Below are 24,274 nucleotides of genomic sequence, written 5' to 3'. Positions count from 1 at the left end.
TGAACTATATTTCATATTCCAAAGTATATGCACTAGATTTGATACCTATGGCCCATACATCATTTGCCGTGAAATATTACACCACATCCCGAAACTACAGTCTCTGAGCTTTCATATGACACCTTGCATGCCAAATTCCATCGTGGAAAATGGCCATTTTCCTTACATTTAATTTACATGAGCTATATTTCATATTCCACAGTTTATGCACTAGATTTGATACCTATTGCCCACACATCATTTGCCGTGAAATATTACACCACATCCCGATACTACAGTCTCTGAGCTTTCATATGACACCCTGCATGCCAACTTTCGTTGTGGAAAATGGCCATATTTTATAGATTTACTTATTTCATATTTTACCATTTGTGCACTTGATTTGATGCCTATTGCCCAAACATCATTTGCCGTAAAATATTACACCACATCCCGAAACTACAGTCTCTGAGCTTTCATATGACACCCTGCATGCCAACTTTCGTCGTGGAAAATGGCCATATTTTATAGATTTACTTATTTCATATTTTACCATTTGTGCACTTGATTTGATGCCTATTGCCCAAACATCATTTGCCGTAAAATATTACGCCACATCCCGAAACTACAGTCTCTGAGCTTTCATATGACACCTTGCATGCCAAATTCCATCGTGGCCTTACATTTAAGTTACATGAGCTATATTTCAGAAAAAAAGAATAACTGCACAATGGATGTAATTACACGCTCCTCGTGATCATTGTCAGATTTCAACAGTTATGACTGACAGTAGAAGTGTGAAATAAGAGAGCAATTCTCATTTATGCTATACATGAGCACACATAGAATTTGTGAGATTTTTTAAGTAGTGCAAAGTCTGTTGTATCTGGATGTGCTGTATGTCACGCCAAATAGGGATCAAATCTGCATAAATCGTAAAACATGAAATATAGCTCATAGAATTTCAATTGTAATGAAATGGGGATTTTCCATGACAAAATTGGCCATGCATGGTGGCAAATGAAAGCTGAGAGACTGTAGTATCGGGATATGGTGTAATTGATGTATGGGCAATAGGTATCAAATCTAGTGAATAAATTGTAAAATATGAAATATAGCTCATATAAATTACATGTATGAAAAATGGCCATTTTCCACGATAGAATTTGGCATGCAGGGTGTCATATGAAAGCTCAAAGACTGTATCGGGATGAGGTGTAATATTTCAGGGCAAATGATGTGTGGGCAATAGGTATTAAGTATGGTAAAATATGAAATATAGCTCATGTAAATTAAATCTATGAAATATGTCCATTTTCCACAACGAAATTGGCCATGCATGGTGTCATATAAAAGCTCAGAGACTGCAGTATCGGGATGTGGTGTAATATTTCACGGCAAATTATGTTTGGGCCATAGGTATCAAATCTAGTGCATAAATTGTGGAATATGAAATATAGCTCATGTAAATTAAATCTATGAAAAAGGGCCATTTTCCACGATGGAATTTGGCATGCAGGGTGTAGGAACGCTGTGAGACATTAGTATCGGGATAGGGTGTAATGTTTCACGGCAAATGATGTGTGGGCAATAGGCATCAAATCTAGTGCATCATTTGTCAAATATGAAATATAGCTCATGTAACTTAAATGTAAGGAAAATGGCAATTTTCCACGACGAAATTTGGCATGCAGGGTGTCATAGGAACGCTGTGAGATGGTAGTATCGGGATGTGGTGTAATATTTTACGGCAAATGATGTTTGGGCAATAGGCATCAAATCTAGTGCATACATTTGTGGAATATGAAAAACAGCTCATGTAATTTCAATTGTAATAAAAGGGTGAATTTCCACGACGAAATTGGCCACGCATGGTGTCAAATGAAAGCTCAGAGACTGTAGTTTCGGGATGTGGTGTAATATTTCACGGCAAATGATGTGTGGGCAATAGGTATCAAATCTAGTGCATAAATTGTAAAATATGAAATATAGCTCATTTAACTTTAAATGTAAGGAAAATGGCCATTTTCCACGATGGAATTTGGCATGCAAGGTGTCATATGAAAGCTCAGAGACTGTAGTTTCGGGATAGGGTGTAATATTTCACGGCAAATGATGTGTGGGCAATAGGCATCAAATCTAGTGCATAATTTGTCAAATATGAAATATAGCTCATGTAAATTAAATCTATGAAAAAGGGTCATTTTCCACGATGGAATTTGGCATGCAGGGTGTCATAGGAACGCTGTGAGACGGTAGTATCGGGATAGGGTGTAATATTTCACGGCAAATGATGTGTGGGCAATAGGCATCAAATCTAGTGCATAATTTGTCAAATATGAAATATAGCTCATGTAACTTAAATGTAAGGAAAATGGCCATTTTCCACGACGAAATTTGGCATGCAGGGTGTCATAGGAACGATGTGAGATGGTAGTATCGGGATGTGGTGTAATATTTTACGGCAAATGATGTTTGGGCAATAGGCATCAAATCTAGTGCATACATTTGTGGAATATGAAAAACAGCTCATGTAATTTCAATTGTAATAAAAGGGTGAATTTCCACGACGAAATTGGCCACGCATGGTGTCAAATGAAAGCTCAGAGACTGTAGTTTCGGGATGTGGTGTAATATTTCACGGCAAATGATGTGTGGGCAATAGGTATCAAATCTAGTGCATAAATTGTAAAATATGAAATATAGCTCATTTAACTTAAATGTAAGGAAAATGGCCATTTTCCACGATGGAATTTGGCATGCAAGGTGTCATATGAAAGCTCAGAGACTGTAGTTTCGGGATGTGGTGTAATATTTCACGGCAAATGATGTATGGGCCATAGGTATCAAATCTAGTGCATATACTGTGGAATATGAAATATAGTTCATGTAATTAAAATGTAAGAAAAATGGCCATTTTCCACGACGAAGTTTGGCATGCAGGGTGGCATATGAACGCTGTGAGACGGTAGTATCGGGATGTGGTGTAATATTTTACGGCAAATGTTGTGTGGGCAATAGGTATCAAGTCCAGTGCATACATTGTGGAATATGAAAAACAGCTCATGTAATTTCAATTGTAATAAAAGGGTGAATTTCCACGACGAAATTGGCCATGCATTGTGTCAAATGAAAGCTCAGAGACTGTAGTTTCGGGATGTGGTGTAATATTTCACGGCAAATGATGTGTGGGCAATAGGCATCAAATCAAGTGCACAAATGGTAATATATGAAATATAGCTCATGTAAAGTAAATCTATAAAATATGGCCATTTTCCACAACGAAATTTGGCATGCAGGGTGTCATATGAAAGCTCAGAGACTGCAGTATTGAGATGTGGTGTAATATTTCACGGCAAATGATGTATGGGCTATAGGTATCAAATCTAGTGCATAAATTGTGGAATATGAAATATAGCTCATGTAAATTAAATCTATGAAATATGGCCATTTTCCACGACGAAATTGGCCATGCATGGTGTCAAATGAAAGCACAGAGACTGTAGTTTCGGGATGTGGTGTAATATTTCACGGCAAATGATGTATGGGCTATAGGTATCAAATCTAGTGCATAAATTGTGGAATATGAAATATAGCTCATGTAAATTAAATCTATGAAATATGGCCATTTTCCACGACGAAATTGGCCATGCATGGTGTCAAATGAAAACACAGAGACTGTAGTTTCGGGATGTGGTGTAATATTTCACGGCAAATGATGTATGGACCATAGGTATCATATCTAGTGCATATACTGTGGAATATGAAATATTGTCATTTAAATGTAAAAAAATGGGCATTTTCCACGACGAAATTTGGCATGCTGGGTGTCATATGAACGCTGTGAGACGGTAGTATCGGGATGTGGTGTAATATCTCACGGCAAATCATGTGTGAGCAATGGGTATCAAATCTAGTGCATAAATTGTAAAATATGAAATATAGCTCATGTAAAGAAAGAACAGAAAAGCCCCCCCAAAACAAGTGCAATATGAACCGATTTATTTGACAGAAAGCATGTTGTATCATTTACTTAAAGATTGGTCGACAATGGAGTCACCAGAAAAAAGGCTTTTATTCGTCTGTGAGGAGTAGCCTATGTTCGTCTGCTACTAGGCAAATGCCAGTGTCATCGCGTATTTGCAGTCAGCGCTGCCCCCTGTCGGTAGAAAATTGCAATATTTAAGGTGGAATCGAAACTTAACTACACCGCATTCTGAATGTGCGGCCAACTTCAGCTTCGTCAGTATTAGTCCGTTTCGCAATTACAAGCTCGTGCATTGGGCAGCTAAACAATACAACAAAGTAGCCAACTTTATTTACGCCTAACAACAGCCTATATAATTTGGTCAACTTTATACAGCCCTAACAAGGCTAAAGTTCTGTAATCGATGCCCCCGTGTCATTCTCTGTCCTGCGCAAACATAATGTGTGCGTTCCAAGTAGCCTAGTGCGTAATTCTTCTTCATACAATTGAACAAATGCATTTGGTTATTTTAGAGAAAAATATAAACAGCCTGTCATGCAGTGTATGGGCTACAGTGCAGAGTTGGGAAGTTAGGCCAACTTGGAGTGAATATACAAACAGGGGGAATTCTTTCTCTACTCGTATACTGTAGCTATAGCCTGGTAGGCCGATACACACAGTGCGTGCGGCCGTACACTACAGGTGCCACTGAATCATGCTCTCACGACAACCACGCTGTCATGTTAAATAGTCTCACTGTCGCCTTCAAGCAAGCAAAACGATGCTTTGAAAACATCTGATTCGCTGGAAGGGCAAGGGGTAGCAACAGGACAACAGTACAGAGACTGACAAGTCCGATGGTAGAGCTAATGTTATGAGATTGTTAAAATACGGGATATTTACGGGAAAATATTAAAACGAGAAGACAGCGGGAAAAAAGTGAAAATACGTGAAAAACCCGGAAAGAACGGGAGGGTTGACAGCTATGGCATGAATTAGTTTTTCTGCATCTTGTTGGGTTAAAAAGGGCCGCACTTTGGCAATGTTTCTCAGGTGGAAATAGGCTGTCTGAGTAACTTTACTGATATAGGGCTTAAAACGTAACTCTGCATCTAAGATGACACCGAGGCTTGTTACTTTTGGTTTGACCTGATGCGCCAAGTTCCCAAGATTACTAAGAACAATGTCTCGCTTTGGTTTTGGTCCAACCAAAAGTAGCTCTGTTTTGTCATAATTTAGTTTCAAAAATGTTTTGCTCATCCACTGATTAATGGAGGTTAGGCATGCAGTGAGGGAGCAAAGGCCATCTGGGTTAGTTGGCTCCACAGAAATATACAATTGGGTATCATCTGCGTAGCTGTGGAAGTTAACATTATGCTGACTTATGATGTTTCCCAACGGAAGCATATACAGTGATGGCCAAAAGTGTTGGCACCCATGCTAAAGTTGACTGAAAAGAGGAATTCTTCCTTAAAATACAGGGGTCATAAGTATTGACACCCCTATGTTAAATTCCCATAGAGACAGGCAGATTTTTATTTTTAAAGGCCAGTTATTTCATGGATCCAGAATACTGTGCATCCTGATAAAGTTACCTTGGCCTTTGGAATTAAAATAGCCCCACATCATCACATACCCTTCACCATACCTAGAGATTGGCATGGGTGTTATTTCAGTTAGCCTATTAGCTGGTTTGATGCTCACTGAGCTCAATGCAAATCAAACCAGCTAATAGGTAATAGATATTTCCTAATTTTTCACTTAAGGCATTAAGATCAATTTCCAAAAGATGATTTTATATTCCTCTTTTCAGTCAACTTTAGCATGGGTGCCAACACTTTTGGCCATCACTGTATAGGGAAAAGAACAGGGGACCAAGGCAGCTCCCCTGGGCCACACCAAAAGGCAAGTCATGTTTTACAGACACATGATCTCCTAGACTGATATAAAAATCTCTGCCAGTAATGTAGGTTTGAAACCAGTTCAGAGCATTATCAGAGAGACCCACCCACTTCGCAAGGTGGTGAATTAGAATGCTATGATCAATGGTGTCAAATGCCGCACTCAAATCTAGAAGAATAAAAATTGAGACTTTGTTTGAGTCAGTAGCCAGTCTAAGATCGATCATTGACTATTTTTGCTAGAGCCGTTTCTGTGCTGTGATTTGGAATTTTTCAAGGATACTGTTTTCGTTCAGGAAGGTATTTAACTGATTACAAACGACTTTTTCAAGTACCTTGCTCAGGAACGGTAGGTTTGATATAGGCCTGTAGTTGCTCAGATTAGGTCAAGATTAGACTTTTTAAGTAAAGGTTTCACAACAGCGGTTTTAAAAGCAGTTGGAAATATACCTGTTTCTAATGAGGTATTTATTACCTTGAGAATAAAGGGAGCTAAGCTATCATATACATTTTTGAGGAATCTAGTAGGGATTGGATCCAAAGCACATGTTGAAGAGCCGGTTTGAGCTATAATTTTACTAAGCTCAGTTTGAGTAATAGTGCTAAAGACCCTTAATTTTGGGGGGCTGTTTTTGGGTGTACTATCAAACATATTACCTGTTACCAATAGCCTCCCTTATAGAAATTACTTTGTTTTTGAAGAAGTCTGCAAATTCTTCGCATCTTAGAGAGGATGCCTGACTGAGTGTATCAAAAGGTGTTTGATGCAATAGCCTATCAATGGTGGATAGGCTCAAGGTATGTTTTCCACAAAAAATGTTGCAGAGTCTAGGGAATATTGCACTACGGTCCTTTATGTTGTTGCACATAGCGAAACAGGAAGTTAATGACTCTGTTTTAGATGTAAACCTACCAGCACTTTTAGCTGTTCATGACATGTTTGATTATTGTCATTTCACTGCTATCGTTCAGTAAAGCAAGTGAACAAGTCCATGGTAGAACTTCAGACATTACCACAAAGTAATGAAATACATGTGGCAGGGCATCTTTAAACTTTTGCAATTGATATTGTTTTCTGCCCAGGAATTCTGAGGAGCGGAGTGGACTGCAGATCAACAGAATCCGTGAAATAGCCACGGACGCTTAACTCAAAATCCGTGGTGGGCCCACGGAATCACTGAAATTTCCGTGAAACTCACACGGATTTCGATTCAATGCAAGTTAATGACACTCATATCCCGTGGCTATTTCACGGATCCCCGTTTAAACAACTGAGTGCAGATTTCGCTCAACGGACGTTGTTATCTTATTGGGAAACACACTTTTGATACATTCAGTTCGATTTTTATTGCCTTTTTTAGTGTCTGTGTAATGTTAGCCTGTCAGGCGTTGCATTCCATCCCTGTTTCAACAACTGAGTGCAGATTTCCTCTCAACGGAAGTTACATTTCCGTGAAACACACACGGATTTCGTTCCAATGCAAGTTAATGACAATATATTCCGTGGCTATTTCACGGATCCCCGTTTAACAACTGAGTGCAGATTTCGCTCAACGGATGTTGTTATCTTATTGGGAAACACACTTTTGATACAATCAGTTCGATTTTTATGTAATGTTAGCCTGTCAGGCGTTGCATTCCATCCCTGTTTCAACAACTGAGTGCAGATTTCGCTCAACGGAAGTTACATTTCCGTGAAACACACACAGATTTCGTTCCAATGCAAGTTAATGACAATATATTCCGTGGCCCACACACGGATCCCCCGTTTCAACAACTGAGTACAGATTTCGGTCAACTGACTTTTATAACTTTGGGATACATGGATATTGAATAATTACAGTCGTTTCAGGACTGCATATTTGCCGTTGGCTTAAATGATGCCCTTATTTAAGTGGGATATTTAATAAAAACGTTCTCACTTCTCATTTCAGCGAGGCATAGTAACCGTTGCTAGGTAAACAAAGCCCATGTCAGAAGCGTATCCCCAGAGAATGTCAACTTAAAAAGAATAGCTTACTGATAGCACTAGTTCTTTCGTCTCAATACTGATTATGAAGTTGTTATAAATGTAATACACTACTGCAGAAATGTTTATATTGCTTAAGGTGGAAATAAAGTTCTTTGGCAAAGAGATGCATTCTGGGAAGTGATGTGTTTAAATGTAATGGCTACATATACCCAAGTTTCTTTCATTCGGAGATTTATGCTCATTATTTTACAAATTTGAGCAAGGATATAAAATATTAAGACTGTACTTTTTCATTGCTATTGATATTTTGGCGCAATTTTGTGCATCGCGTCACTGTGTGCGACGATCCCAGGGCGACGCTCGAAAAAGGAAACAGCCCCAGTGTGATAGGCTGTGTCACTCCCCGATGTGAGTCGCTACCCGATGTGAGTCACGCATGCTCAGATTGATAGGTTTTACGGCATAACGCCAAGGGATCCGACTGAAATCCATAAAATAATTCACTTTTCTGTTTCAAAAACGTTTTAGCTATCTAAGATTGTTTGGTTGCTAACGTTAGCAAACGCCATTCAAGTGACAGCCTTTGTTGTGCTTGATTGCTTACTTACTTGCCAGCAGTGAACAAACTTCATAATTTGTATTGATATTACAGAAGTCTCTCGCTAGCAGGCTACTTCAGCCTCTAATCTAGAACTGACATTAGAGATCATGCCGTGAAAATGTGATGCCTTACGCTAAATAATACATTACTGCTGTGTAGGCTAATGTCATTATTCTGTGGCTAACAGCACAGGTAGTGGCAAAGTAGCAAAGTGACGCATGCGCGACTCACATCCGGTAGCGACTCACATCGGGGAGTGACAGGCTGGTTGCTGTCATGTGACACACGCCACCACAAGAAAGCGGAAACGCATCGTAGAGCGAGAGCTGGCTGGCTATGTGGGGTAAGGTAAGTTAAACTACGTTAATTTAGTAAATAATAATAATAATGGTGTTGTTTTTTGTTGTTTCGAACAAAATATAGGTATACTTATCATGACCAAAAACCCTTCATGCTGTAAAACAACTAGAATCACGCGAAATTAGTGCAATTTCTTAGTGAATGTCTTATAATGGTAAAAGACGTGGACAAATGCGTGATAATTAGCCAAATAAATAATTGTTATGGTTATTTGGTTAAATTATCGAAATGAGTGCGATGGTGATTGAGATGGTGTTTGACATTAAATTATAAGCAGGTCAGTTTCACGTAATAAGCTATTTGTTTCTTTGGGTCTGGGTAATTCATGTGACAAAAAATTCTGTTATGCTACTACCGTTTTTCTGAAAAACAAAGCAACATTTCTATCTCCAAAATAATGCATTTCTGAGTGTACTACGTAGTGCATGCAGCTTTTAATGTCCAAAGTAGCCTATACTGATTTTCCTGCATAAGAACTACAAATACTCCTTCAAAACTACAGTGTTGACACTTGAAGTTGTGGAGTTATATTTTAGTAGCCTATTCTATAATAGAATAAATACCCACATCAGTTTTACCCTTGTCTCACCTGTATACAAGGGTACAAGGTGTATGAATTGCAGTAGTGATCAAATGAAAAAGGAAAGAAAGGTGTCCTGATGTGTTGTTTAAGGATGGTGCTGCAATGTTTTCTCGACATATCTTTATGTCTTTTTTTCTCCCCTCTACTTATGTTTTCACAGATCCTTGCTCCTGATATCCTGATGTATGGGTTGCATTTCATTAAATTACTCCAACAGAACACTCACAGAAAGGAGAGTGGTGTCAAACTACAAGACAGCCAGTATGTAAGCAAGGCCTTGTTTGTCCTTGTTTGGCTACTCATTTGTCAACTTCCTGAAGAGGCTGAAGCATGCTGGCCTTGACACCTCAGTCCTTGCTTCCATTAACAGCTGTGTTATGGAGTGCATCCTCACATCATGGTCTACTGCAGCGGTGGATACAGAGGACAATTGGCAGGTATTTTACATCACTTTTACATTACTTTTACTGTGATTTTGCTAGATATGGTTGTCGCTGTGCTAAATATAGGCCCATATTGTAGATTTAGATTGTTTCTACAGATTGTAGAAAGTAGATTGAACTGATACATTTAGGCCTACACTGTTAAGGGACAGCTGAATTGACCACCTAAACCATATATTTTCTGAAAGCCTATAGCCTCTAGATGTCAATTAATATACATTAAGACATGTCCCACCTTCCCACTGACTTTGGTGCATCATAAGGCGTACATAGGCCCATATTGTAGATCGAGAAACGCATTGTACAGCTGATATATTTAGGCCTACACTGTTAAGGGACAGCTGAATTGACCACCTAAACCATATATTTTCTGAAAGCCTATAGCCTCTAGATGTCAATTAATTAAGACATGTCCTACCTTCCTACTGACTTTGACATATCAAAACTCCACCTCTGAAATGGGAGTGGTCAACTTTTTTTATGTTTTTCCTTCACAGTTTTTTTTGTGGGTGTCTCAGAGATCCCACCTTTGGAACATTTGTCAGGGGCCTCAAGGCGGTGCCGTGCGTTTTGGTCCCATCCCTCTAGCACCTAGCTTTACCGCGCCAGCAGAGGGAAACCTTGTATGTTTCGAACCGTTTATCTCCTTCCGGGAATAATCCACCGACTCCAAACTGAGCCTGGCTTGTTTGTGATGTCCCGTTGTTCAACATATTCTGATTTCATACTGATCGGATCAACATAAGTGTGCTTTTTGGCTAAAAATTGAAAAATGGCTAAATGTTAAAGTAACACCAAAGAGTTTTTTGTACCTTAAAATAGTGTTTCCAAAATCGTTTCAGTGGTTCATCAACTCGTAACAGGGTGAACGGCACTTTCTGCATCCGCTTCGAGGCCCTCTATCGGCTATAACCGCACTATGTAAGTTTGCCGGATCGGGTAGCGGATATGTAGTTCGATGGAATGAGACATGAGAAACTACAAATTTGACTTGCATCTGATGTCGCAATACATCGTACTTTCATAAAATCATGCAACATATTCTACCTTGTCTGTGGACATTGTTATTTGCAAAGCTGGTGCTGGATAAACAAATAGTGCGTGCGACAGAGGAAAAGTTCTTTGGTGTTGCTTTAAATTGCCAAAAAAGTAGGCACAATGCTTTGCGTTACAGCTAGAGCGATGAAACTTTGCACGCTCTATGTGGGTCTTGTGCAGAAGGTCTGACTTGAATTTCAGCCTCGTAGCTCCATGCTACCACCCAAAACTCCACCTCTGAAGTGGGAGTGGTCAACTTTTTTAAAGTTTTTCCTTCACTGTTTTTTTTGTGGGTGTCTCAGATATCCCACCTTTGGAACAGTTGTCAGGGGCCTCAAGGCGGTGCCGTGCGTCTTGGTCCCATCCCTCTAGCACCTAGCGTTACCGCGGCAGAAGAGGGAAACCTTGTATGTTTCGAACCGTTTATCTCCTTCCGGGAATAATCCACCGACTCCAAACTGAGCCTGGCTTGTTTGTAATGTCCCGTTGTTCAACATATTCTGATTTCATACTGATCAGACCAACATAAGTGAGTTTTTTGGCTAAAAATGTAAAAATGGCTAAACGTTAGCAATTCCACTGCTTTGTTATTTTGCCACCATATGTACCCTAGCAACACCCAAGCAACCACCTTAATTACCCTAGCAACACCCAAGCAACCATCTTAATTACCCTAGCAACCACTTGTATAATGTCAAGCTAGCAACCACCATAGCAACCAACATGCTTACCCTAACAACCACCATAGCAACCATGTTATTTTGCATAGCAACCACCATATCTACCTTAGCAACACCATAGCAACCATTCAATTTACCCTAGCAACAACCACAATATGACCATAGTAACCACATGACATGTCCTAATGTATGTTAAATCACACCTACAACTGACCAGCTTTCAGAAAATATATGGTTTGCATGGCTGAAACTGCTTTGCCTTTGAGTTGGAGCTCAAAACTTATCATATGTGTACCTCGTTCGCCAAATATACAAAATAGTGCCATGTATAGAGTTATGAACACTGATCGTATGATATGCAAAAGTCTGCAGGAAAGTAGGTCAGGCTTTCAGAATACAGTGGGACATGTCTCAATTCATGCTAATATTGGGTGCAGTGAAGAAAGAAAGGGAGGGAGGCTGCTTTTAAAAGAGAGGGAAAGTATAATATTTTTAATATTGTTTTCAGATGAAGAATTGGTGCGGTGGTGAGGCTGGAGCACCCCTGGCTTTTGCCGTATGGGTTGACTTCAGCAGTGAGTCACCCACCGTTAATTTCACAGGTATATGCAGGGCCTGAAGTTAACTTTTTTGGCCACCAGCCACTGTGGCAGGTGAATTTTGAAATCCACCTGCCACAGTGGTTTTTTACCAGCCAAAATGATTTTGTGCCCAAAATAAAGGTGAACGACTCAGAAAATGCATAAGAATGGTTCTTGAACTTGTACAGAATACACATTACAGTACTCAAGTAAAAGTAAAAAAGTACTTTGTTAATAAATTACTCAAGTAGGCCTAACAAGTTACTTTTTTGTAGGCCTACATTTTTATATTTTTGATGGATCTTTAAAGGGATACAAAAGTATCCTTTATGCCTATTTGCTTTTCTCCTCCTCTGTAGGCTAATCATATAGTCAAACATATTTTAAAAGCCCAATTCAAATATATTTTATTTAATATACTTTGTCATAGCCAGAATAAGCATTACGTGGCTATGGATTGAAAAGCAGTCTTCCAATACATTGCAGCTGATTCTTCTGCTTTGCATTGCTAGAAGTCTGGTTATAACTTAACCATACAGACAATGTAACCTAAAAACAATGGCTATATTATGGGTAGACCTATATTTAGGCTATAATAGCCCAGGCATATCCACTCGGGCAGAGCGACAGAGCAGGCTATCTGTTTTCTCAGCCGACCGTCTCATGTCATGTCCTGCAACATTGAGGCTACATAAATGAATGCTAGGCTTTTTCTAACTTGTATGCTCGATTTCCAGTGCATTTGCTTTGCTTGTAAATTAAGTTTTAGGCCTACTTTCCTTGTCCAATGTGCTTGTTGAACGATGCTGGCCATAAATTAATATATGTGGAAGTTTCCGTGTCATGTCATACCTCTAGTCTCGTTGGCACTCTGGCAGCCTCACCAGAAGATGCAGCAACTGGCAGGACGTCATTGCGTTAACTGAGTTGTTAGCTATATAGAACATCTACTTCTGTGTAGTAGGCTACATAGGCCAGCCATTACTTTTATAATCGGGGGGAAACGTAGCAATGCTTTCTGAAGCCCTGTTTCTTTTCTCCCACGTCGCTGTGTACCGGGGAGAGGTGCTCTTTTCTCCCTTTCTCCAATAATAAACTTGTTTTCGTAACGAAAGGCAATTGAAAATGTAGCGGAGTAAAGAGTACATTTCCTACGGCAATCCCGACAGTGCATCTCCTTGCTCAGTGTTGTGTTGTCTTATTGGCTACCCGCCAACGTGGCAGGTAGATTGACAGTTTCACCCGCCAATCACAAAAGTTACCCGCATTTGGCGTGTGGGCGGGTGCCAATTTCATGCCCTGGGTATATGTAATATGTTTTTATTCAACAACATTTCAATGATGAGATCTATCGAAGATGACATTCAATGGAAGAACAATTATTTTAGTATGGTCACAATCTGGCCCTGAGTTTTGATAAAAATGATATTGACATGGCAACACAAACCGAATTGATAATGGATTTTAAGGGTTTTTTTCCCGGTTACGGTTCATTTAGGGCCAAAGTATCTTGAGGCCTTTTGGACCAATGACAGGAAGGCTGAGCTGCTAAACATGTACACTAATAGGGGTGTGTCAAGTGGTATGTATAAATGAAAGTGGTGTTAAGGTTTGTTTCTGTGTCAATCCTTTCTTGAAGTTCAGAAAAGGAACCTTAACATTTGTTTTTAATGACACTGAGCGTACTGTCTTACAGATGCTTTGGGGGGTGAGAGGCCATACGTTGACCCTGATATCAGTGGCACACATTGCCGGATGGCAATTGGCCGTCTGATAAAAGAACGTGGTATGACTGGCATTGTATGTTTTCAATTTCCTTATTTAAAGATCAAAATGATGCAGACTACTGAATCTGATTACACTTTAACACCCTTCTATCTCAGCACTGAGTCAGGGTTTGTCTCGGTCTGAATATCTGCCACAACACAGGCCGCCTTGGTGGCCTGAGGAATTGCCCTTTGCCTCAGTCAGTGACGGTATGTTAATATTGACCAACTATTACTGTTTCAACTGCATGCACACAGCTGTTGCAACATGATTTGACTTTTCATAAGAGTATATGATAAAACCAGTAATGATGCATTGTTTGCCATTTTTTATGGAAAAGGTGAAGGGCGTAAAGCTTTCACTGCTGAAAAGCTGAGGCAGGTGGTACGCTCATACAATGCGTATTACAATCTCCAGGTATATATACAAATGCATGAACCTGTCTAAAACCTTTTGCATACCAGTGTGTTTTACAGACTAAAACAGATTTGTACACACATATCTAACAATAATGTGCTTTTCCTTTAATCTGTTGAGCTGCAGCAGTCTGTTGAGGCACCACCATCACCCCCATCACCAGCACCAGCAGCAACACCAACAGCAGCACAAACACCACCAGCACCACAAACACCACCAGCAGCAGCGGCAGATCATAAAGAAGGATCACAATACTACATGTCATTTCCTTTAATGTGTCAACATCTTTTGGAAAAGTAAAGCATCTATCATCATAAAGCAATCTCACTTTTCTTTGTTGATAAGCTACGTGTTTTTCATCGTAATTGATTCAATATCCAAGTGTGACAGTTTTGGTGTACCATGAACAGAACAGGACAATTGGAAACAGTTAGCCACCTATGTTACAGAGTCTAAAAACAAGCAGATTAGCACTAGCAGATTTAGAAATAGCTTCTTTCCCAATGCAATAACAATAAAGGAATTCATTCATTTAGTCATTTCAGTTTGTATTACTACTTTCATTATTATTGTTGTAATCTCACATGTACTATGGCTATCATAATTAAAATGAGATAGATACATAGATAATGTGTCAGTGAAAATACATATATGAGCCAATGTTCCAGCAGATGGGGTATGGATATCGGGCATGCATATCCACTCCTAGGCCTATTCTCCTACACTCCCCCTGTAGTAGCCAGCATTACATTGAAATCTCTCACTTTGGCCTATAGGACACTGACTGGATCTGCTCCTTGTTATTTTAATTCAATGATCAAGATGTACTTCCCCAACCGCCCACTGCTGTCTTCTGATTACCATTTGTTCTGTCGACCACTCATGAACGCTAAATTCAATACTCTTCCTCAGTGGTTCCATGTGGGTGCAATAAGTTGCACAGTGCTCTTTGTTCCTGTGATAGTTTACAGTGTTTTAAAAGGGGTCTAAAGGCACATTTGTTCAACATGCACTTAGTCCATTAAACAGTAAGCAACTTGTTATTATATCATTGATTGAATGGGCATTTGTTTATTATTGCTTGTCCTTATTACAGTCTGATCAACATCTTAATTTATTCCCTGTTCAATTTAAGTGTTATATCGTTTTATATATTTATATGTTGCTTTGAACAGCAAAGATTAGGATAATGAGCCTCCTTATTCTTCAGCCAAGCAGGTAGGCCTACGGGGCGTTGCCTAGCAACAAGGGTCAGAAGTAGCCTACTGTACACGTTTTTCGATATTTTGTGGAATTATACTTCTTTTCATTGAATGCCAATGAGTCATGTACTAACTTGCTTTAACTATTTCTCTACATATTATACCCAGCAAAAGTCGTCTGTGCCAGTGTGCATCCTAACAATAATTTGTTTATGTTTTAATACAAAGCCGTTTTAATGAACTACAAATTCGGCGCCATTGTTATAAAGCAGCGTTGAAATGAACGCTACACATCATGGGGCATGTAGTCTAATTACAGAAATAGCTATAATTTCAAAATTACAAAAATATTTGTATATATAACATGAGAAACATGCTTGAATTATTAAGATGTATCACCTGCTTGACTATAAAGTCAAAAGCTTGCAACATTTGTAATATTTTTAAATACATGTTATTTTCCCATTTTTGCACATGAGGTAGCCTACATATATCATTGCATATATCAGATAAAAGCACAATATAGATGTTATGAGGTGCTTGGTTTGATCCATGAACTTGTGTGCATCCAAAATCTCTTATTGCAAAATCCTTAGAGAAGCTGATTAAAGCTGAGCTCCTAATCAAGGTGCAACCTCTCTTGGATCCTTCCCAGTTTGCCTATAGGGCCAAGAGGGGGGTGCAGGATGCTACCATCACTCTACTAAGTCTTCTCTATAAACACCTGGAGGAAAGTGGGAATCATGCAAGGTTGCTCTTTGTAGATTTCTCCTCGGCATTTAACACCATCCAACCCCACCTACTGATTGAGAAACTACTGAACAACTTTAGCCTTGACCCAAGCCTGATTGGTTGGCTACTTGATTTCCTCACGCAGAGTTCAGAGAGTGAGGGTAAATAAAGTGCTGTCCAGTGGCCTAACATCATCCACAGGCTCACCTCAGGGGTGTGTTCTCTCCCCCCTGTTGTACATACTGTACAACAATGACTGCCGCAGCCAGTATGACAACAGGCACATTCTAAAATTTGCAGATGACTCTGTAATTGTCAGTCTCCTGAATTCCCATGAGAATGAGCATGGCCCTGTTATCAATGAATTTGTGTCATGGTGTGAAGATGCTTTTTTGCATCTGAACATCAGTAAAACCAAGGACATGTCCATAGATTTCAGACGCCTTCCCCCTGTTCCAAAGCAGTGTCATCAACGATCAAGATGTTGAAATTGTATCATCTTACAAGTACCTAGGCACCTTGATTGATGACCGGCTTAAGTTCGACCTGAACACCACCTCGGTGTGCAAGAGAGGGCAACAAAGACTCTCTGCACTTAGGAAACTGGCTAAGTTTCAGGTGGACAAAACATTAATGGCATTGTTTTACAAAGCTTTTATTGAGTCAATCCTCACATTCTCCATTATCTGCTGGTATGGAAATGTCACCATCAGAGACAAAAATGCACTTTCCAAGATAGTAAATGTGGCCAGTAAGATAGTGGGAGTGAAGTTTGTTAGTCTCACCGAATATTTTAATAAGCAGGTGTTCAACAAAGCGATACAAATATATCAAGACACAAGCCATCCCCTGTATTCTGAGTACGTGCTGCTGCCACCTGGCTTGCGTTTGTTGGCATCCTATTGCTTTTAACCATAGGTACAAAAATTCCTTCATCCCCTTTTCTATTCAAGTACTGAATGTACACAACAGGAAAAGATAGATTTGTCCATTTGGTGGCCCCCCCCCCCCCCCCCCCCATATTCATTCACTTCCTCCTCTTATATCTAACTTATTTAATTAAGTTTTATCTTGGTTTTACTGACTTTTTAGGCATTGTCAGACCTATTTATGTCGTGTGGTATGTGATCCTGTCTGCAATCAAATTGCCCATTTGGGACAAAGAAATAAATTGAACTTGAAAACTGTCAAAAAATGCAGCCGAATAGCTGTGTGGATGGTACTTTGCAGGGCTGTCGCGTAGGTCAAAACTGACCAGCAGAACTGACCATGTCATGCAAATTATGTTTATTTCATATCAAAACACTTGCATCAGGTAAAAGCACAATATAGATGTTATGAGGTGCTTGGTGTACTCAAGTAAATGTACTCCGTTACTGTCTGGCTCTGACTGCGCTGTAGTAGAATTTGCTATATGCACATGATGGGAATGCTCTATGTGTCTCTGCTGTCTTTGAAATGGCAGGTTATCTTTTGTGTGTATTCCTGTTTTGCTTTACTGATGCTAGGGGAAAGTTTGGCTCTCGTTGTTCTCAGATCAGTTTCATCCTTGGCTCTGAAGGCGTTCTCGGCAGCCTATGGACATCTCCTGTCATGTCTTCCAGTTAGCCGGGTCTTTGTGTGTGTCACATCATCGATGCACTTACTGATGTAAGAAGTAACAGGAGCTCCCATGCCACAAGGCACCTGGACCCTCTAGACCACAGTCAAAAACAACAGCAAGTATACTACAATAGAAACAATGACTTAAAACAAATATCAAAAGCAGTAATTACTCTGTGGCACTTTTAAATGTTTAGTGAATGAAAGTTCTTCTGCCAGTTTGTCCTAACAACTGCAATACAAGAAGTAGTGGGAGACAAGCTAACAACACACAACACGGTGATTCTTTGTTGAGAAAACAGGGTGGTAAAACATGTGTGATACTTCCTATTCAATATGGCAACTAGTAGTCTTTATTAACTTATATTATATAAAAAAATACAAAAGAACAACACTCAGCTAAAATATTTGTTGACTGTTGAGTGAGTGAGTGAGTGAGTGAGTGAGTGAGTGTGTGTGTGTGTGTAGATCTTTATCTTGCAGGCTCCCAGGTTGGCAGACAGGTTTTCCCGCTGAGAAAAAAGGGGGAAGATGGTTAGTGAAAAAGACTGTAACCTGTATTCCAGTTTGATTAGATATTCTAGTGGAGGGATGTTTAGATTAACCAATGTCATAATAGTGTTACAACTAATAAAATATCTGAATACTCCACAGTATGGAAATAAAAAAAACTGGGCCCTGACATTCTGAATTGACAAAAGTTACATTATCAACATCTCAGGTTAGTACATTTACAAGTTCAGAGTGCAAATGAATAAAAAATAGTTTATAGCTCACACTCACCCCAGACAACACTCTACTACCAATTGCCATAAAACCCTACTGTTCATACTTGAATTTCCCCTTGGGGATCAATAAAGTATCTTTCTATCCATCTAAAACATCAGGTACACAGGAGTGTTACAATATAAACTGATTTACGGTATATATGTTTACATGTAGCCTGCAGTACCGGTATATAACTAAATTATAGCATAGACTATAATAACTAAATCTGGTACATTTACATGTCCTACAGTATATGTATGGCTGCTGGAACAACGTAATTTCCCTTTGTGTAATTGTGAGTATCTGGTGTAAAAGATAACCAACTCACCACATTTTGGAAGGCACCCAATCTATTAGGATCTCCATCTTCCCCTGTGGCAGGCAAACAAAGACATAGAAAAATAGTGTCTTGCTTAAAAAGATAACATTGCACTCAACTTAACATTCAAATTTTAACACTTCACATCAGTGACTATCAGCGTTTTGTAGACACGTAACACTTTTTATGATGTTCAGTTAATATCTCCTCATGGTCCACTCACTTTACATTCCCTATACGAGCTGTAAAACATCCTGGTCAATTTACACAGTCCCATAAACTGGAACATAGAGTAACTGCAGACAAACATTCTGGGGTTGGTAGCATCTCTAACAATACTAAAACATGCCATGAATATTTTTCAGAGAATACTTTATATTATATTTATATATAATATAGGGGTGAGTTATCTCTGGCGTGTCTTGTTCGGGATTTTGAACATAAACACAAAGATGAACAAACGCAATATCTGGTACGATTACTGATACTGACAGTTACTGATCACTGATTTCAATTATTCCGCAGTGCCATTATACATTTTTAAAAGTGATCAAAAAGTACTGTTACATCATCCATTGTTTTATTTGCAATTTTGTGTATGGAAATAACCTTTGTCTTTCTCTTTTTTAGTACTCTTCTGTACTGCTGCTTGTACATAGGGCTGTTGTGGGGGCACTCTTGTTCTTCACTTCCTTTTCTAGAAACTGTTTGACATAAGCAAATAGTAGAATGTTAATCAAAATGTTAACATACATACAGAACACAAATAACAAGCATATCATATAATTCATCATACAGTGTACAGATTAGGGCCTGTATCTTACATTCTCCGCAACTGACTTTCTTCCCTAACGCAATTACCATTGCTAATCTACACTTGGTGGAAAGCCACATTTTCTGACATGAAGATGGCCTCCTCTCATTGACCCGGCAAATTGTTTGGATCGGTCAGCGCTTTCTTTCCTGAAAGAATACAAGCAACACAAACAATACACAATGTACAATAAGGTCAAATGTGAAATGTAGGAGTGATGTCATGATATTTTTCTGTACATTTTGTTATTTGATGTCATCTAATTTTCAGTGTCCCACATTTTTCAGAATTGGGGTTGTATAGAGACGTTATAATGTATAGAAAATGTGGAATCACCTTTAACCATTAAGGTGAAAATGTCCTTAATGTTATTGAGGCATTTACTTTCCCCCCCACTTAACCTCAGGCCCTGAGGGAGAAGCATTTGTGGGTTTCTCTTTGGGTATTCAAGAAGGAGGACGGGACTCCAGCCCACAGCATTGAGCTTCTCAATCTGAAAAAAAAAAAACCCTGTTACTTTAAAAAAACATTTATAAATTGTGCCAGTGATATATGTTTACGTTTATGTATTTAGCAGACGCTTTTATCCAAAGCAACATACATATAAATTACAACACGCTACGGGCTAGCAGATGCTACGGGAATGCACTAGTTGAGAATGTACTAGTTGAGAATGTACTTGTTGAGAGTGTATGTGGGAAAGGTGTGAAAATATGTGCGTGGGTTTGGTGTGCATGTCTATTTGCATGTGTGCATGATTCATGTATGAACGTGTCACTACAGGAGCATAGTAGAGGTATTACTCATTTTGACACTTCATTCTTAAAGGTTGTATCAGTGATCCTGGCGGATATTGCCTGTGTTTTTGTTATTGTTTATGTTCAAATTTCTTAGCAGACGTTTTTGTCCGATATATAACTCATTTTATATTTTGTCTGAGGACCAAACAAGACACACAAGAGATAACTCAACCTTACCACCAGTATTCATTTTTTAAAAATCCATGCAATGCTTGGTTATTGTTAGTGGTGTACTACCAACCACAATGTTAATGTCCGGTAGACTCCGCGGTTTGTGGTGCATGGGCTGCGTAAAAATACCAGAGTCTTTTTCAGCGCCTAGAATGACAGGAGAGCTAGCCGACCATGAGAAAATATTAGCTGAACATTATAAAAGTGTTTTGTCTTTACAAATCGCTCATCATCGCTGATACAACCTTTAACCTAACATTAGTACTATGGTAATGTAACCAGGGCCTGTGCTAGCCATTTGGGTGCCCAAAGCACAAATGCATGGTGCCACTCTGGTGCCCCCACTATTTTGGATACTTTATATTGTTGGTTGGTTTAATAGGCCTACTGTTGGCAATGAAAAGTCGTAAATCTACTATGGGTCTCCAACGTCGCTCTGTCAGTAGCCTGGCTGCCTGCCCCTTCTGAAGGCTAAAGCAGTAGGCTACCTTTAAACATAATTGTTGCTGAGAGGAATCCCAGCCTACGAATTCAATAACAAAATAAATCATGCATAATTAAAAATTACCTTGATTTAGGCTACTTGGGTATGGCATAAGGCTTGGCTACACACAGTAAGGTTAATGTGCAAAAAATGAATGAAGTGGCTATTGGCTCGCAAATAAACAGCGGATGGAAAACCTGACACAGTTTGAACTAAATTTAAACTGAACATTGAAGCATAAAATACCAATCATATTTGATATTGGCCATGAGTTCCAACATTGAGCAATATAATCAAACAATCCAAAAGTTAATTAGGCATAAATCCAAACTAGACCGAGAATCTTCTGCTTTTGATACCATGCCACTCCAAATGTGTCTCACCATAAAACGCAGGAAAAAATACCTTAGGCCTGTTGTCCATGAAGGCATGCCTGGCAAATTGATATTTTATGAAGATGTAACTGGTTGCTTTGCTTTCATTAATGGTTTAGCTAGTCAAGTTTGCAAGGAAGAGACATAACGTGTGAACAGGCCACAATATCCAGTAGGGACGCGCTCACACAGATGCGGTAGCGGGCAGGAGAACTGTTAGCACAGGCTTTACATAAAATTATTCAACAGAAGCCTTATAAGAAATAAATGCCTGCCTCGAATAAAGGCCTGTGGTTTGCACAACCTAAGTAGCCTAAATAAAAGACCCGCCACAATTTGAGGATTTGCGGCATGATGATTTTCTACGAGCTATATTTTTTTGGTGCCCCCCAGGCACTTGGTGCCCCACGCGCAGTGCATGTTCTGCTTGTGCGGAGCACCGACACTGAATGTAGCACAAATTACTTACCAGAATAATAGCATCATCCATCAGATGGGAGGTCAGTTGATTCTTTTTGGTATTGGCCTCCCAGGTTTCCTTTTTTTCATTGAAGCTTTCTAGTTGTTTTTTTTGCCTCAGCTTCTGTGGCTGTGGTGCCGTGCATACTGGGCATATTTTGCACCCATTAAAAATGGATGCAAGACATGCAGGGCATTTTTTTTTTTAACCCTCCCATGACAGGCTGCAAAAAATCAACAAGAAAAGCATACCGGTAATTAGAATTGCTATTGTTTAAAAATACAAATTCCTCAGTTGTTTAGAGAGATTGAACCATTAAACAACATGTTCAGTCTTTCAACTCAGTTGTAATAAAGGCAATCCTGTAATAAACAAGATTTCATCTATTTCAAGACTGATATTTGGGACCAACTCAGGGTATCTAGTATAACACTATGCGATTTGCTGTTCCTACATTAAACGTGGATTGATGATTCGGTGTTCCCCCAATGCCAATTGGATATTTAACAGAATCCGATGCTCTTCAGGTTAACAATAATAAAGTAACAATTTAGTGTCTTTCAAATTTGTGAAAATAAAAATCTTGGAATACTTACTATATGAGAATGAAAGGGTGAGTGTGTGTGTCTGTGTGTGTGTGTGTGAGAGAGAGAGAGAGAGAGAGAGAGACAAGCATGTATCTCGTAAATTATCTGTAACAAAGACAAAAAACATTATTAGAATGATATTTTATCTCTACATTATTAGCAAAAATGATAGATATGATATGATTACTAGTTACATGTTCTACAAGAATAGAATCTCCTTGACTCTAATCGCCTGACCATCAAATTGCTCAGTAACCATTCATGTTATATTCTACACAAGAATGATTGAAGCACATGCGTACATTGCACACACATAAGATATCATATCCACTTGGCGCCTACTACTACTACTTTTGCATACCCCCCCCCCCCCCAAAAAAAAAAAAAAACAACCCCTGCTGATCTGCACCATCTATCTATCATAATATATAAAGCAACAATCGTCTGTGTGTCTGTGGCTCGCTGGGAACTTGTATAAACTTAGCCTTGCCAGACTTATAAACGCTTTAACTTCAAGTAGTAGCATGAACTATACAGGATGAAACCATTTGGCTTAGCTAGCTGCTAATGTGGCATCCAAAAGCCCATGTCTGGTTGCCCAGTTGGCAAGTAGCTGCTACTTCAGAAAGTTAATGTTGAGCCCTGAACACAACATTTTGCTGGCGCAGAAATTAGGTGGAAGCGTGTTACACATATATGCAAATTGTGCCACATAGCTGGCGATGCCAAAAGTACACGTCCAAATCAATGTAAATAAACCAACAGCAGAGTTCCGAATTAGCTAATCTATCTAGCTAGCAGAGGCTCTGAAGTACGTTGCATTTTATTTTGATGCAACAAAGAATTGTATTATGTCAGTCTCTTTCAAATACAGCTCTTACAGTGGAGTTCGAAATAAACAAATAGGAGGACATAATTGTTTTGGCCAAAACTCAATTTTAGACATGTTAAATGCCTATGCATTTCTCTTGCTTATTAGACCCCATAGATATATACACTAGATGTCGCCTTGACTACTGCTGTTCATTGGAACGAATGCGTCAATCGAGACGCCATCTTGCTTCAGTGATCCACTCCTCTATAATGCATTAGAGTCAATCTGGGCAAAGATCTAGCGAAAATAAAATCACCATAAATCGTCAAAATCTCAAGCAATTATCTAGTTTTTTGGGTTGTTCCAACTGACAGGCATGTATTTATGGTTGAGTCTAAGCTTAAGACGATAATAAAGATACATTTTACCCGTCTAGCCCCATAGACTCCCATTCATTCTGCACTAGCTAGCGGCGGCCCCTAGAGGAACAATGAGTAAACTGCAACCAGGTTCTATACAATGAAAGTAAACAGGCTCTTCGTAGACAGGCTCTGGTTGAGGCCACATACCCCTCGTCTCGTTTACTCTTGTAAGTTGTAATCTCACCAGAAGTTGCTGTAGATCTGTAGAACATTTACCTCTGCTACTACATAGGCTACGCCAGTCGTTACTTTTATAATCATGGGTCAGTGCCATGGGCAAACGAGATGTAACTGAATTCATAAATGACAAAGCCATGAGAAAGGTGATTTTCTTACGTTTCAACAACAAAGAAGCCAATCTGCCATCATTGTGAGAAGTTCCCAAATTTGTCGCTAATCGCTAAAAAGGTTTTCTATCGCTGAGGATGGCCAAACG

At 39.2% G+C, this 24,274-nt stretch overlaps 2 long non-coding RNA genes across 6 annotated transcripts; one reads left to right on the top strand and one right to left on the bottom strand.

Annotated features, from left to right (window-relative positions):
* Window positions 1–8,680: 8,680 nt before the first annotated feature.
* Window positions 8,681–14,833, top strand: LOC143139168 (uncharacterized). 3 transcript variants are annotated; one of them, XR_012990346.1, is made up of 7 exons: window positions 8,681–8,768; window positions 9,524–9,800; window positions 12,033–13,687; window positions 13,802–13,891; window positions 13,989–14,081; window positions 14,213–14,289; window positions 14,416–14,833. It is a non-coding gene; the product is annotated as an uncharacterized LOC143139168 (long non-coding RNA). The 3 variants fall into 3 exon arrangements; XR_012990348.1 differs by having other exon boundaries at window positions 14,410–14,833; XR_012990347.1 differs by having other exon boundaries at window positions 8,682–8,763.
* A 3,322-nt stretch (window positions 14,834–18,155) lies between these two features.
* Window positions 18,156–22,932, bottom strand: LOC143139468 (uncharacterized). 3 transcript variants are annotated; one of them, XR_012990430.1, is made up of 7 exons: window positions 22,612–22,932; window positions 22,025–22,238; window positions 20,063–20,219; window positions 19,737–19,875; window positions 19,522–19,616; window positions 18,922–18,965; window positions 18,156–18,337 (listed from the first exon to the last, which is right to left on the bottom strand). It is a non-coding gene; the product is annotated as an uncharacterized LOC143139468 (long non-coding RNA). The 3 variants fall into 3 exon arrangements; XR_012990429.1 differs by lacking the exon at window positions 22,612–22,932 and having other exon boundaries at window positions 22,025–22,605; XR_012990431.1 differs by lacking the exon at window positions 22,612–22,932 and having other exon boundaries at window positions 19,774–19,875; window positions 22,025–22,605.
* Window positions 22,933–24,274: the final 1,342 nt, after the last annotated feature.

Source organism: Alosa pseudoharengus, unplaced genomic scaffold, assembly GCF_046254945.1.
Source record: "Alosa pseudoharengus isolate Yale_2024_CS ecotype anadromous, Long Island Sound unplaced genomic scaffold, YU_APseudo_1.1 YU_APseudo_1.1_scf_22, whole genome shotgun sequence".
Taxonomy (NCBI): Eukaryota; Metazoa; Chordata; class Actinopteri; order Clupeiformes; family Clupeidae; genus Alosa; species Alosa pseudoharengus.
The sequence above is the reverse complement of the archived record's forward strand: the minus strand, read 5'-3'. Positions and strand labels throughout refer to the sequence as shown.